This window comes from Lagenorhynchus albirostris, chromosome 17, assembly GCF_949774975.1.
Source record: "Lagenorhynchus albirostris chromosome 17, mLagAlb1.1, whole genome shotgun sequence".
In the NCBI taxonomy this organism is placed as follows: Eukaryota; Metazoa; Chordata; class Mammalia; order Artiodactyla; family Delphinidae; genus Lagenorhynchus; species Lagenorhynchus albirostris.
This window is the reverse complement of record NC_083111.1, coordinates 49,571,396-49,584,981: the sequence shown is the minus strand read 5'-3', so window position 1 is coordinate 49,584,981 and position 13,586 is coordinate 49,571,396. Positions and strand designations below refer to the sequence as shown.

Here is a 13,586-nt window from a genome sequence, read left to right as displayed (position 1 = left end):
TAGAATTCACCTGTGAAGCCATCTGGTCCTGGACTTTTGTTTGTTGGAAGATGTTTTTTTTAACATTTTTATTGGCGCATAATTGCTTTACAATTGTGTGTTAGTTTCTGCTCTACAACACAGTGAATCAGTCATACACATACACATGTTCCCATATCTCTTCCCTCTTACGTCTCCCTCCATCCCACACTCCCTATCCCACCCCTCCAGGGGGTCACAAGGCACCGAGCTGATCTCCCTGTGCTATGCAGCTGCTTCCCACTGGCTATCTATTTTACATTTGGTAGTGTATATATGTCCATGCCACTCTCTCACTTTGTCACAACGTACCCTTCCCCCTCCCCGTATCCTAAGTCCATTCTCTAGTAGGTATGTGTCTTTATTCCCATCTTACCCCTAGGTACTTCATGACAATTTATTTTTTCTTAGATTCCATGTATATGTGGTAGCATACAGTATTTGTCTTTCTGTTTCTGACTTACTTCACTCTGTACGGCAGACTCTAGGTCCATCCACCTCACTACAACTAACTCAATTTCGTTTCTTTTTATGGCTGAGTAATATTCCATTGTATATATGTGCCACATCTTCTTTATCCATTCATCCGATGATGGACACTTAGATTGCTTCCATCTCCTGGCTATTGTAAATAGAGCTGCAATGAACATTTTGGTACATGACTCTTTTTGAATTATGGTTTTCTAAGGGTATATGCCCAGTAGTGGGATTGCTGGGTCATATGGTAGTTCTATTTGTAGTATTTTAAGGAACCTCCATACTGTTCTCCATAGTGGCTGTACCAATTCACATTCCCACCAGCAGTGCAAGAGTGTTCCCTTTTCTCCACACCCTCTCCAGCATTTATTGTTTCTAGATTTTTTGATGATGGCCATTCTGACCGGTGTGAGATGATATCTCATTGTAGCTTTGACTTGCATTTCTCTAATGATTAATGATGTTGAGCATTCTTTCATGTGTTTGTTGGCAATCTGTATATCTTCTTTGGAGAAATGTCTATTAGGTCTTCTGCCCATTTTTGGATTGGATTGTTTGTTTTTTTGTTGTTCAGCTGCATGAGCTGCTTGCAAATTTTGGAGATAAATCCTTTGTCAGTTGCTTCATTTGCAAATATTTTCTCCCATTCTGAGGGTTGTCTTTTTGTCTTGTTTATGGTTTCCTTTGCTGTGCAAAAGCTTTTAAATTTCATTACATCTCATTTGTTTACTTTTTTCTTTCCATTTCTCTAGGAGGCGGGTCAAAAAGTATCTTGCCGTGATTTATGTCATAGAGTATTCTGCCTATGTTTTCTGCTATGAGTTTGATAGTTTCTGGCTTTACATTTAGGTCTTTAATCCATTTTGATCTTATTTTTGTGTATGGTGTTAGGGACTGTTCTAAACTCATACTTTTACATGTACCTGTCCAGTTTTCCCAGTACCACTTATTGAAGAGGCTGTGCTTTCTCCACTGTACCTTCCTGCCTCCTTTATCAAAGATAAGGTGACCATATGTGTGTGGGTTTATCTCTGGGCTTTCTATCCTATTCCATTGATCTATATTTCTGTTTTTGTGTGAGTACCATACTGTCTTGATTACTGTAGCTTTGTAGTATAGTCTGAAGTCAGGGAGCCTGATTCCTCCAGCTCTGTTTTTCATTCTCAAGATTGCTTTGGCTATTTGGGGTCTTTTGTGTTTCCATACAAATTGTGAAATATTTTCTTCTAGTTCTCTGAAAAATGCCAGTGGTAGTTTGCTTGAGATTGCATTGAATCTGTAGATTACTTTGGGTAGTAGAGTCATTTTCACAGTGTTGATTCTTCCAAGCCAAGAACATGGTATATCTCTCCATCTATTTGTATCATCTTTAATTTCTTTCATCAGTGTCTTACAATTTTCTGCCTTCAGGTCTTTGGTCTCCTTAGGTAGGTTTATTCCTAGATATTTTATTCATTTTGTTGCAATGGTAAATGCGATTGTTTTCTTGATTTCACTTTTAGATTTTTCATCATTAGTGTATAGGAATGCCAGAGACTTCTGTGCATTAGTTTTGTATCCTGCTACTTTACCAAATTCATTGATTAGCTCTAGTAGTTTTCTGGTAGCATCTTTAGCATTCTGTATGTATAGTATCATGTCAGCTGAAAGCAGTGACAGCTTTACTTCTTCTTTTCTGATTTGGATTCCTTTCACTTAGTCGTCTTCTCTGATTGCTGTGGGTAAAACTTCCAAAACTATGTTGAATAAGAGTGGTGAGTGTGGGCAACCTTGCCTTGTTCCTGATTTTAGAGGAAATGCTTTCAGTTTTTCACCATTGAGGATGATGTTGGCTGTGGGTTTGTCATATATGGCGTTTATTATGTTGAGGAAAGTTCCCTCTATGCCTACTTTCTGAAGGGTTTTAACCATAAACGGTGTTGAGTTTTGTCAATTGCTTTCTCTGCATCTATTGAGATGATCATATGGTTTTTCCACTTCAATGTGTTAATATGGTGTGTCACGTTGATTGATTTGCATATGTTGAAGAATCCTTGCATTCCTGGAATAAACCCCAGTTGATCATGGTGTATGATCCTTTTAATGTGTGTCCTTTTTGATCCTTATGTAGTGTCCTTTTTGTCTCTTGTAATAGTCTTTATTTTAAAGTCCTTGATCCTTATGTAGTGTCCTTTTTGTCTCTTGTAATAGTCTTTATTTTAAAGTCTGTTTTGTCTGATAAGAGAATTGCTACTCCAGCTTTCTTTTGGTTTCCATTTGCATGAAATATCTTTTTCCATCCCCTTACTTTCAGTCTGTATGTGTCCCTAGGTCTGAAGTGGGTCTCTTGTAGACAGCATATATATGGGTCTTGGTTTTTTTTTTTACACCTTTATTGGGAGTATAATTGCTTTACAATGGTGTATTAGTTTCTGCTTTATTACAAAGTGATTCAGTTATACATATACATATGTTCCCATATCTCTTCCCTCTGGTGTCTCCTTCCCTCCCCCCCTCCCTATCCCACCCATCCAGGTGGTCACAAAGCACCGAGCTGATCTCCCTGTGCTATGGGGTTGCTTTCCACTAGCTATCTATTTTACGTTTGGTATTGTATATATGTCCATGGCACTCTCTCACTTTGTCACAGCTTACCCTTCCCCCTCCCCATATCCTCAAGTCCATTCTCTGATTGGTCTAATAGATGGAGAGATACACCATGTTCATAGTTTGGAGGAATCAACATTGTGAAAATGACTCTACTACCCAGAGCAATCTACAGATTCAATGCAATCCCTATCAAACTACCACTGGCATTTTTCACAGAACTAGAACAAAAAATTTCACAATTTGTATGGAAACACAAAAGACCCTGAATAGCCAGAGCAATCTTGAGAATGAAAAATGGAGCTGGAGTAATCAGGCTCCCTGACTTCAGACTATACTACAAAGGTACAGTAATCAAGACCGTATGGTACTGATACAAAAACAGAAAGATAGATCAATGGAACAGGATAGAAAGCCCAGAGATAGACCCAGGCTTATATGGTCACCTTATCTTTGATATAGAAGGCAGGAATATACAGTGGAGAAAGGACAGCCTCTTCAATAAGTGGTGCTGGGAAAACTGGACAGGTACATGTAAAAGTATGAGATTAGATCAGTCCCTAACACCATACAAAAAAATAAGCTCAAAATGGATTAAAGACCTAAATGTAAGGCCAGAAACTATCAAACTCTTAGAGGAAAACATACGCAGAACACTCTATGACATAAATCACAGCAAGGTCCTTTTTGACCCACCTCCTAGAGAAATGGAAATAACAAATGGGACCTAATGAAACTTCAAAGCTTTTGCACAGCAAAGGAAACCATAAACAAGACAAAAAGACAACCCTCAGAATGGGAGAAAATATTTGCAAATGAAGCAACTGACAAAGGATTTATCTCCAAAATTTGCAAGCAGCTCATGCAGCTGAACAACAAAAAAACAAACAACCCAATCCAAAAATGGGCAGAAGACCTAAATAGACATTTCTCTAAAGAAAATATAGAGACTGCCAACAAACACATGAAAGAATGCTCAACATCATTAATCATTAGAGAAATGCAAGTCAAAACTACTATGAGATATCATCTCACACCAGTCAGAATGGTGATCATCAAAAAAATCTAGAAACAATAAATGCTGGAGAGGGTGTGGAGAAAAGGGAACACTCTTGCACTGCTGGTGGGAATGTGAATTGGTACAGCCACTATGGAGAACAGTATGGAGGTTCCTTAAAATACTACAAATAGAACTACCATATGACCCAGCAATCCCACTACTGGGCATATACCCTGAGAAAACCATAATTCAAAGGAGTCATGTACCAAAATGTTCATTGCAGCTCTATTTACAATAGCCAGGACATGGAAACAACCTAAGTGTCCATCATCAGATGAATGGATAAAGAAGATGTGGCACATATATACAATGGAATATTACTCAGCCATAAAAAGAAACGAAATTGAGTTAGTTGTAGTGAGGTGGATGGACCTAGAGTCTGCCGTACAGAGTGAAGTAAGTCAGAAAGAGAAGGACAAATACCATATGCTAACACATATACATGGAATTTAAGAAAAAAAAGTCATGAAGAACCTAGGGGTAACACAGGAATAAAGACACAGACCTACTAGTGAATGGACTTGAGGATATGGGGAGGGGGAAGGGTAAGCTGTGACAAAGCAAGAGAGAGGCATGGACATATATACACTACTAAACGTAAGGTCGATAGCTAGTGGGAAGCAGCCGCATAGCACAGGGAGATCAGATCCCTCACCTAGAGGGGTGGGATAGGGAGGGTCGGAGGGAGGGAGACGCAAGAGGGAAGAGATATAGGAACATATGTATATGTATAACTGATTCACTTTGTTATAAAGCAGAAACTAACACACCATTGTTAAGCAATTATACTCTAATAAAAATGTTTAAAAAAAAAAAGAAAAACAAGAGACCTGGATCTGATTTAGCCTCCAGATACAACCATTAAATTTTAGGCAATACAGCGGATAGAAGAATATGTTAATTGACATATCAGGATTATAATCAGCAAATCAGGACTATGGGAAACTTGAAAGACAGCTGGTTTCTTCAACACATATCCTGCAACAAAAGAAAAAGGAAAACATGGATTAAAAGGTTTAATAGATATCAACTCTTTTCTGTGTTTGGACTTTATTTGGGTGCTTGAGGTAGTTCAGGACGTTTAAACATTGATAGATATTTGATATAAAATGATTTGGGGGTTTGATGTGAGGTAGTATTGTGGTTATTTTAAAATAGCACTTATATTTTAGAGATACAGAAATATTCAAGATAAAGTGATATGATGTCTGGAATTTGCTTCAGAATAACCTGGGAAGGAAAAGTGGGTGAGAGGGGGTCTAGATGAAATCATGTTGAAGATAGGTAGAAGTTAACCAAGATGGGTAAAAACTGTGACAAATGGGGCCTGGGATTAAGGACATATTGAGTGGAGACCAGAACGTTAGTTAAGACCTCTTTGAATTGGCACAGACTGTGAAGGTATTTGTGTCCCATGTGAATGCCCACCAAAGGCCATCAACTGCACAAGAGGCTCTTAATGATGAGGTGGACAAAGTACCTCGCTATGGGTGTGAGTCAGCTTCTTTCCCCAGCACTGCAGTGCTAGTTCAATAGACCCCTAAACAAAGAGGCTGAGGTGGCAAGGATGGAGGTTATGTATGGATTCGACAACATGTCATTTCCCTTACTAAGGCTGGCCCGGCCAGTGCTTCTGCTGAGTGCCTAATGGGCCAACGGAGAGTCCAGCCTGGAGTCTCTAATATGGCATCATTCCCAGGGGGACAAGCCAGTCACCTAGTGGCAGGCTGATTACCCTGGACTTCTATCATGGAGGGGCAGAGATCTGTTCTCATGGAAATAGACCTATATTCTGGATACAGATCTGTCTTCCCTGCCCTTGATGCTTCTGCTAGCACTACCATTCATGGACTCACAAGAATGCCTTATCCACCACCTTACATTCTAAACAGGATTGTTTCTTTTATATATGTATATATATATATATATATATTTTTTTTTTTTTTTTTTTTTGGCTGTGCTGGTTCTTAGTTGCAGCATGTGGGATCTTCATTGCCGCGTGCGGGATCTTTAGTTGTGACATGCAGGATCTAGTTCCCTGATCAGGGATTGAACCCAGGTCCCCCTGCATTGGGATCACGGAGTCTTAACTGTTGGACCACCAGGTAAGTCTCTAAACAGCATTGTTTCTGATCAAGAAACTTCATGTCACAGCGAAGAAGTGCAGCGATAGGGCTTGTCCCATGGAATTAACTCGTCTTTCCACATCCTCCATCACCTGGAAGTGACTGGCCTAAATGAGAGGGGAAATGGTTACTGAGGACTCATTGATGGTACCCGTTGGTAGACAACATCCTGAAAGAATGGGGTTCTGTCTTACAGGTGCAGTATATGCTCTGGGTCAGAAAGCATTACATGGTGTTCTCGCTCCTATAGCCAGAATACAAGTGGCAGAAGTGCAAGTGGCTTCTCTCACTATTACATCTTATAACCCATTTGCAGATTTTTGCTTCCTGTCCTGACAACTTTGAGCTCTGCTGGTTTGGATATCTAAGTATCTAATAAGGGAATGCTTCTGCCAGGGGATACAACAATGTTTCCACCGAATTGGAAGATGAGACTATGTGTTTAAAATAACAGAAATGTCTTTATCCCCTGGTTTCTGTGGGTCAAGGATCTAGGCACAGGTGAGCTGACTCCTCTGCTCAGGGTGTCACCGTGCTGAAATCAAAGTGCTGGCTGAGGCTGCAATCTCACCTGGGGCTCAGGGTCCTCTGCACAGGTCATGTGGTCGTTAGCAGAACTCGGTGCCTTGCAGCTGCCTGATTAACGTCCCTGTTCTCTTGCTGTCAGCTGGGGATGGCTCTCAGCACCTGGTGGTCGTTCTCAGGGCCTTGCCACGCGGCCCCTCCTATCTAAACATGGCTGTTTTGCTTCCAGACTAGCAAGAGAACTCTTCTGCTTTTTTATTGTTCTGAAACATGTTTTTATCTTTCATTTAACATTAAGAACATCTTTTTTGTTGTTGTTGTTGTTTTGTGGGATTTTTTTTGTTTTTTTGTCTTTTTTTTTGGCCACTAGTGCAGCATGCAGGATCTTAGCTCCCCGACCAGGGATCGAACCCGTTCCCCTCTGCAGTGGAAGCACAGAGTCTTAACCACTGGATCACCAGGGAAGTCCCAAGAATGTCTTTTCATGTAGACAAATGTATGTTTACCTCACCCTCGTAAACAGCTGCACAGCATTCCATTGTAGTAATAGATCATCATTTATTTAGCTAGACCCTCGTGACTGACTGACTGTTAACATTGCTTTCTATTCCCGCTGTTTCAAACAATGCTGCAGTGAAATTTCCTTGCACACACAGTATGTCCTGGGGCATTTCTGCAAGAGTGCCTGTCGGGCAAATTATCCCTGGGTCCAAGAGGAAGCATGTTTCAAATTTTGATATATCACTGACTTACCCTCAATTATTATGACAATTTTCACTCCTGCCAATAGTGTTGGAGAATTTCTGTTCTCCCTACCCTAGCCAGCATGGGATCTTATGAAACTTTTTTTTCCTTCCAGTTTCCTTGAGATATAACTGACATACAGCACTGTATAAGTTTAAGGTGCATGGCATAATGATTTGGCTTAAGTACATCTTGAAATGATTATCACAATAAGTTTAGTGAACCTCCATCATCTCATATAGATACAAAATAAAAGAAATAGAAAAAAAATTTTTCTCCTTCTGATGAGAACTTAGAACTTACTTTCTTAACAGCCTTCACAGATAACATACAGCAGTGTCAATTACATTTATCATGTACATTACATCCCTAGTACTTATTTCTATAACTGGAAGTTTGTACCTTTTGACTATTTTCATCCACTTCCCCCTCCCCTCAATCCCCACCTCTAGTAACCACAAATCTGATCTCTTTTTCCATAAGTTTGCCTGTTTCTTTTTGAAACCTCATTGACCTACAACGCTATGTTAGTTCCTTTTGTACAATATAGTGATTCGATATTTCTATACATTTCAAAATAATTGCCATGATAAGTCTGGTTGGCAACCAGCTGTTTGTTTTCTGAATCTATGACTCTGTTTCTGTTTTGTTGTGCTTGTTCATTTGTTTTGTTTTTTAGATTCCACATATAAGTGAAACCACACAATATTTGTCTTTGTAAATATCTTCTTTCATTCAGTAGGTGGCCTTTTTAGTGTGTGTGTGAATAGATGTTGAATTTTGTCAAAAGATTTTTCTTCATCTATTGAGCTGATCACATGATTTCTAGTCTTCAGTTTGTTAATGTGTGTCACACTGATGGGTTGGTAGATATTGAATCTCTTTCATCCCTGGAATAAATCCCACTTGATCATGGTGTATGATCCTCTTAATGTGTTGTTGAATTCAGTTTGCTAATATTTTTTGAGGATTTTTTCATCTGTGTTCATCAGTGATATTGGCCTGTAATTTTGTTTTCTTGTGTTCTCTTTGTCTAGTTTTGGTATCAGGGTGATGCTGGCCTCGTAGAATAAGTTTGGAGGAGTTCCTTCCTCTGCAGTTTTTTGAACTAGTTTGAGAAGGGTAGATGTTAACTCTTCTTTAAATGTTTGGTACAATTCACCTGTGAAGCCATCTGGTCTGGGATTTTTTGTTTGTTGGGAGATTTTTTACTACAGACTCAATTTCATTCCTGGTCATTCATCTGTTCATATTTTCTACTTCTTCCTGATTCAGCCAGGAGATTGTACCTTTATTGGAATTTGTCCTCTTCTTCTAGTTTGTCCACTTTATTGACATATAGTTGTTCATTGTAATCTCTTATGATCCTTAGTACTTCTGTAGTGTTTGTTGTAACTGCCCCTTTTTGTTTATGATTTTATTTTGGGGGGACCTTCTCTTTTTTTCTTGATGAGTCTGGCTAAAGGTTTATCGATTTTGTTTATCTTTTCAAAGAACCAGGTCTTAATTTCATTGATCTTTTCTATTTTTTTGTTTAGTCACTATTTCATTTATTTCTGCTCTGATCTTGGTATCTTTCCTTAACTAACTTTGGGTATTGTTTGTTGTTCCTTTAGATGTAAGGTTAGATTGTTGATTTGATATTTTTCTTGCTTTCTGAGGTAGACTTGTATCACTATAAAATTCTCTCTTAGAACAGCTTTTGCTGCATTCCATAGATTTTGGATTGTGTTTTCATTTTCATTTGTCTCCAGGTATTTTCTTATTTCCTCTTTGATGTCTTCAATGGCCGATTGGTTGTTTAGTAGCATATTGTTTAGCTTCCACGTGTTTGTGTTTTGGGTACTTTTTTCCTTGTAGTTGATTTCTAGTCTCATAGCACTGGGTCGGAAAAGATGCTTGCTATGATGTATGGTCAGGCCCTCAAGATGGCTGTTCTCTTGCTCTCTGTACCTCCCCTCATCAACCAGTCCCTGCTTTACTCACATGACTCTCTAATCCTCTTAATTATGGGGCTTAATTAGTAACTGCCTACCTCCTTGCCCCCTGCCGCAGCTGCTGGTTTCCCTGGTAATTGATGAGCTAATCTGGCATCAATTCACCCTATAAATGTAGCCGCCTTCTCCCCGGAGTGGTGGAGGCTGCTGCCGTGTCCTGCCTGCTGTCTGCCACGCACAGTGAGCTGTTGCTCCAGGACCTTGCTTCATGTGTAAGTTTCTCTTGTCCAATAAATCCCTGATGTCTCTGTTGCTGTCTCTGGGTGAGAAAACTCCTGGGAGCTGAGATGTCAGGACATAAGGACGGGAAACAGAAAGTTGTGGAGGTGATCGGGAGGAGGCCGTCTGCTAGCATGTGGGGGTGGTAGTTGTGTTCCATGAGAGATGTCTTTTTCTTCCATTATGTTGATGATATCCTGTGAACCTGTCTTTTCCCAGTTTAAAAGTAGCAGCCCAGTGCTCCTCATTCATCTGACTGCACGGGGGTGGCTGGTGAATAGAGACAAAACTCAAGGACCTGGATTATCTACAAAATACAAGCATACCCCTGACCTACCACCCCTAAACAATTAGAGACACAGGCTTTAGGGATATGAGTTCAGAGACAGACTTGTGAATTAACATGGCCCGTTACCCGGGAGTGTTTGGTTGAGGTCTGTGGCAACAGCAACATAACAAGAGTGCCCTTGGGCTTCTGGTCCCAACTGCGGAAGGGGGCAGAGCAATGACAGAGTGTGACGGAACAACAGCTATATGCAGTCTAGGATACATTACAACAGGTGGAAGACATTACAAAAAACCTACCCGATTCTTTGAGCATGCAGACAACCACTATTCATTTGTATGCAACATATAGGATCCCCGTGGACATCGATAGTGACCAAGGAATCTACTTTATTGGCCATGAAGTTCAGGAATGGGCCGATACAAAGGACGTACAGGGGCATTTCCACCTGCCTTACAACCCCACTGCTGCCGGGCTATGAAGAGACTACTTAAACAACAGTTGAGGTGGGAAACTCACTCTTAACACGTGGACACATCCCAGGAGCAGTTATCCCAGTGCTGACGCCATGTTAACCCGGAGGTAACTAGTCAACACTGTTAGTTCAACTGTTGAGTTCAACTGTTGACCACCGAAGGACTGTTGCCAACTACAGGTCAGGACAGCAACTCATTTTTGCCCTTCACAGGATCTATCCCCAGGGGAACATATTATAAATAGCCCTGAGGACTGGCAGGTAAGTCCTCAGTGGTTTGGGTTTGCTGTCCCATTGGGGAATAGGATCAGAAAGGGATTTACAGATTTCACCTGTCTTCTCCCCAGCCCCACCTCAGATTACTAAGGTAATTAATCCAGGCCTCTAATGTAGAGAGGCACCATTTTACTAACCCTGTGTACTGTTACACCACCTCTCCAGTATTCGGCACTGGCTGTGGAGACTGAGGGTGGGCAGGTGGTATGGTATTGCAGGCCAGGACAAAACACGTAGACAGGGGTGGCATTACCTCAGAATGATGTTACTGCTTGTATTTTGCTTAATGGTCATGATCTTCCCTATATTGTGCTGTTAGACATCTTGCAGCTTGTCCTGCTCTGAGTGAAGGGAATCTGTTTGTGGACTGGGTGACAATGGTGGCCTCACTGAGAAATGAGTTTGATTGGTGGCTCTACAGCGAAATGCCATTGTCAACCTCTGAGAGTCCATGAAAAATTGACTTGATAAGCTCCTGGTTCCAAAGCCCACCTGTTGGACTGTCTGTATTGCATTTGTGGTGTTTGGTTGCAGTTGTACTTCTACCTACCTGTCCTCGGGGATATAGCAGAAGAAGTATGGGCCAAGATTATAGAGGTCGTACAGGGTATGTAAGGGTGGAGTGTTTGACCATGCCATTCAAGATGACTCTCCTCTTGCTCTGTATATCCCCTGTTCAGCCAGTACCTGCTTCACTCACATGACTATCCAATCTCCTTAATTATAGGGCTTAATTAGTAACTGCCTGTGTGCTTGCTTCCTGCCCCAGCTGCTGGTCTCTCTGGTGATTTATGAGCCAACCTGACCTGTTAATTCCCCCTATAAATGGTAGCCTCCTCCTCCCCCGGGTAGCAAAGACTGCTGCCATGTCCTGCTTGCTGTCTGCCACAAACCTTGAAGTGTTGCTCCAGGACCTTGCTTCAGGTGTGTAAGATCCCTTGTCCAATAAGTCACTGATGTCTCTGTTGCTGTCTCTAGGCTCTTTCTTCAGTCTTGAGGCTGGCAACTACAAGCCTTGCAGGCCTGTGGGGTGCAGCCCAACATATGATTTTAATCTTCAATTTACTGTGACTTGTCTTGTGGCCTAGCATGTGATCTATCCTGGAGAATAGAACTTTTGCTTTTAAAAGACTTGCCTGATTAGATAGGTTGGACCCACCCAGGATAATCTCCCGTTGAATTATAGTTAGCTGATTAGGGACCCTAATTTCATCTGCAAAATTCCTTTTGCCATATTGTTGTATAATCATGAAGGTGATATCCAGTGGTATTTACACGTCCCTACAGTGCTCAAAGGAAATTATACTGGTGTTTGCCCCAGGGGGCAGGAATTGTGGGATCCATCTTAGAATTCTGCCTACCACAGACTGCCCCCTGGCCATCTTACACTCCTTATACCACTGAACCAACAGGTGAAAAAGGTTAATCTACTGGTGTTATGATCTCAGTTACTGCAGGAAATTGGTTGCCTTTATAATGGAAGCAAGGAGGATTTTTTCTGGAACCCAGGAGATTTTCTCTGGAACCCAGGAGATTTTCTGAGGTTCCCTTCAATACTTCCATGCCAACAGTAAAGATCAATGGAAAGCTACAGGAACTGGAAAAAGGCAGGACAACTGAGGATTCAGACCATTCAGAAGGGAAGGATTGAATCATTCTACCAGTAAAGAATCTGGATGGAGCTGTGGGTTCTGGCTGTGGGCAAGGAAAACAGGGAATAAGTGGGTGAAGGTGGAAGCTATAGACGTCAACTCTGACCTCGTGAATAACTACAGAAACCAGGGCTGGTAGCTTTGCATATTTTCTGCTATATGTATGTGTTTATTCTAACTTCTTCCCATTTTAATTTTATATAACACTAGGTGGAGGTCAACTTTACAGTGTAGTCTTTAGTGGGACCTAAGACTGAAATTGAGGCCTAATTAATATAGGCAGCAATGGATTCAATGACCGTTGGGGTTTGTGTTTTACCTGGGGGAAGGGCAAGAACTTCACTTATCAGAGGGTTAGCTGTTTCTTGCTAAAATGTAGTTTCTTTGCTGGGCAGGCGTTGAAATGTGTGTAGAATGGTGCATATGAAAGCTGAGAAGTCAAAGGGGTCGACTGAGCTGCTTATGAACTTACTGCTTCCCAGCTCCAAATTCATTCTCCAGTTGCACACCCAGAGTGCTCAGTCCTTTGACTACCTTGTAGCTCCAGCCCAGGAGCCTTGGTGATCACCTTGCTGCGGTCTTAAGAGGCACACCGCGTGCTTCTGGCTTCATGCTGTAGCAGCCCACAGCCCTCACCACGCACACTCCCAGGCATGACCAGGCCTGACTTTGCTGCCCCCTGCAGGGCTCTTCCCGAGCCCTTTGCAAGGTGGGCAGTGTCCGCTCTGGCTTGGCAGCCGCAGAAACCTCCCAGCTTCCTCAGCACCCTGCGTACATGCCTTGGCTTGCCTGTGTCCTAGGCGACTGTCTCCTGTTCATCGCGTGAGCCTAAACCAGTTCTGGCACAGGCAGCCCGGCGAACGTTCTCACCAGCCAGAGGTTGCCTGCAACCGCACCTTCTCCGAAATTCAATGAACTATCAAGTTAAGAAAAAGGGAATTCCGTTGCAGCCAAACCGAGTATTATAACCTGGGAAGCAGATTCTCAGAGAGCACTGAGAACTCTTCCACCTGTTAGAAGTTGAAGGCATAGACTTATCCTTTTTTTTTCTTTGATTCTAATTTTTACATAAAAAGTTCAGTAAAAATTGGATACAGTAAAAATTGGATAAAGTAAAGTGATTTTTTTTTTTTTTTTTTTTGCGG

At 41.4% G+C, this 13,586-nt stretch overlaps 1 long non-coding RNA gene across 1 annotated transcript in view; it reads left to right on the top strand.

The window, feature by feature from the left end:
- LOC132508267 (uncharacterized) overlaps positions 1 to 13,586 on the top strand; it is a 56,768-nt gene that overhangs the window by 8,855 nt on the left and 34,327 nt on the right. The gene's annotated exons all lie outside the window — the stretch shown is intronic.